We start from the raw sequence: 2,883 nt of genomic DNA on the forward strand, positions 1-2,883 counted from the left end.
CAAATACCTCAAGGTTGAAACCAAAAAATATGTATAATCAATTTTGATTCAATAAAAATTAAAATTAAAAAAATTAATAAAAAAAAAAAAACGGTTAGGAGGCCACTGCAATCATCCAAGGAAGAGATAATAGTGCCTCGCACCAGAGTGGTAGCAATGGAAGGGGTGATAAGTGGTAGAGTTACAGGTTCATTTTGAAGGTTAACAACCCTAACTCTAACCTTAATTTTTTTAAACACTTGTGTCAAGGTCTGACTTTCAATAGATTGAAGTAAAGGAGAAGCTTGCTACACATAAAGCCACAACCCAGAAGCAGGTCCATATATGAATGGTTTAGCTCTAGGTAAAATGGTTTAGCATAGGAGCTGCTGAGTGATTGTACATGGAATGCAAAAGGTTTTGTCCAGAGTAACTGGAAGAATGGAGCTGTCACACACCAAAACAGAAAACAGTGAGAGAAGCATATTGGAGTGCAGGATCTGAGAATATTAGGAGTTCAGTTTTGGATGTAAGAAGTTTGAAATTGGACCCCCATATGGACACGTAAAGAAGGGATGCACAAGTTTAGATCAGAGAAATAAAGCCTGAAGATCAGACCACGTAGATCACACTGCTTAGATGCAGAGCCTGAGATGGAAATTCTTCTGCAAGTGATTTCTTGAGGAATTACTTTCAGGAGAAAACTGTAGGGAAATAAAAGGCACAGGATAGGGCAGGAGAAGGAGCTAGATCCCACCAAAAAAAGAAGTGGTTTCAGGATCAATGCAGACTCACTTCAATCCCATGGGAAGATCTGGGATGTAGATTGCACAAAGTTTGTCCCACCTGAAGACAAGAAAGCTGGGCTGCTATAAGCCTGCACTCGACGGTCATTAGCCAAGAACCCCCACAAAGAGCAGGACGGAACAGTCTCTTAGACTTCTCTGGGTGAATTGGCTTCCATCAATCAAAGGCAATCTTTAAGAACAGAAGGCAGGTATGAGCCATGAGAAGCCAACACCTACAGCAGGCGGCGATGGATACCTCAACCCTGTAGAGTGGATTAGGTCAGGGGGAGGGTGGGCCAAGAGCACTGTTATTATCCTCCCCTTGTCCCAGTCACTTTTACCTGACTCTCACATTAGGTTCACTCCAATTCATCACGGCTTCTCCAGGGTTCTGGTTGGTTGAAATTTCTGGAGAAACTTACAAGGAGAGGTTTAGTGAAGCAAACTGTATACAACCTCCACTGCTGCAGTTGGTCATGAGGCCATAACTAACACACATCATTATTCCCTTCTAATATGGACTCCAGATTCCTTTTACCTTTCGCTAGCACTTAATGCTGCTTTAGGTGGTTTTCCTGGTAAGGAGTCCCAGACCCTCCTCCCTGAGACATTCGAGTCCTGATCGCCATGCCCTTATGAGCAGTGTTCACTGTACTTGCCCATTTATAGTGGTCTGCCCAAACAGTGCTAAGAGATGACCCCACGGTCACATGAGCGCTTCACATATTCTGCCCAGCCTGTTTCCACATGATGATCACAGTCAATTACTCCTGCCAGTATGGTCACTCTTTTCCTTGCCTCTTCTGGGACCAGGGGTTTAAAATAACCATGTGACAACTGTAACTTTATTGGGACTCTTTCTGTCCATTCTTTTGGAAGTTCTCCCCAGTGAGAGAACCAAGACCTCTATACCCATAAAGCACGAAGCTGCATCGAGGGGAACACAAATTCCCCAAGTAGGTCTTAGGGGATACGGTGACCAGGGCCACTTCTACTTCCACTCTTGCCTCCTGGACCCATGTATTCTATGTGTGAGAGACACAGCACAAAATAATGGCCATTAGTTTAGGATATATTACACATTTTAAGGGGAGCAACCCACGCTCACAAAGTATTATCTCAAGCCTAGAGCCTCAGCTATATATTCAAAAGGTCATTCCAGTACTCCCTGGACAGGTAGCTTCTAGGTAGTATGGTTGGTGCCTCTAAGCATTCTAAAGAATGTAGCAGAGAGAAGATGATGAGCACATGGCTTGGAATTTCCAGCTCAAGATCCAGGTAAAGGATCAGAAAGCTTTTATGACTGTCATATAAAAAANAAAAAACCCTTTTTACCTGTGCTTGTAAGGCTAAGATTTCTGAAAAGCAAACCCAACATCTACTATGTGTGTGGCTGAATTACAATGCCACATTAACTCCCAACCTTGAAAGACCCTCCCTTTCAAGTGTCCCCTGTAGCACTAATCAGGGAGAAGTGGGGCCCAGAAAATTGAAGTGGAGACATATGGGAAGATTCCAGTAAAGCTAGAAATTTGAACCCCTAAATTATGCCAAATGTTCTTTACCAATAGGGGCAGCCCTTCCTCCCTTATCTGAGAACACCAATCAACCCTGCAGAGCTGTAATGGACTCACCTTCACTAGCTTCCTTACAAGGCACTGCTGATCTTGCTAATGAACATCTCCACCCCTCTCATTGCTTTGGAACCTACAGCCAGACTCAAGTCCCAGCCGGTCCAAGAGGGTGAGGCACAAGTTGTGACCTATGAGGAAGTGTGCTACACACCAAAATCCCAGGGAGGATTGCTGGATCAAAGGGTGCATACATTAGTAAATTTGATATATATTGCCAAATTCCTCCATAGAGAATATATCAATTTATATTACCATCAGCAATGTGTAAAGGAGCATGTTTTGCCAATAGCTTGGCAAAAGAGCATGTTTTCAAAGTTGGGAGTTGTGCCAAATGGATGGTTTAAAAAGGATATCTCAGTATAGTTTTAATTTGCATTTCTCTTATTATAAATTTGGTTGAATATCTTTCCTGTGCTTACGAAGCCATTTGTATTTTCTCTTTTGTGAATTACGTATTTATATTCTTTGCCTTTTCTCTTTTT

The sequence above is a fragment of the Galeopterus variegatus genome, unplaced genomic scaffold (assembly GCF_000696425.1).
Source record: "Galeopterus variegatus unplaced genomic scaffold, G_variegatus-3.0.2 Scaffold4761, whole genome shotgun sequence".
NCBI classification, from domain to species: domain Eukaryota; kingdom Metazoa; phylum Chordata; class Mammalia; order Dermoptera; family Cynocephalidae; genus Galeopterus; species Galeopterus variegatus.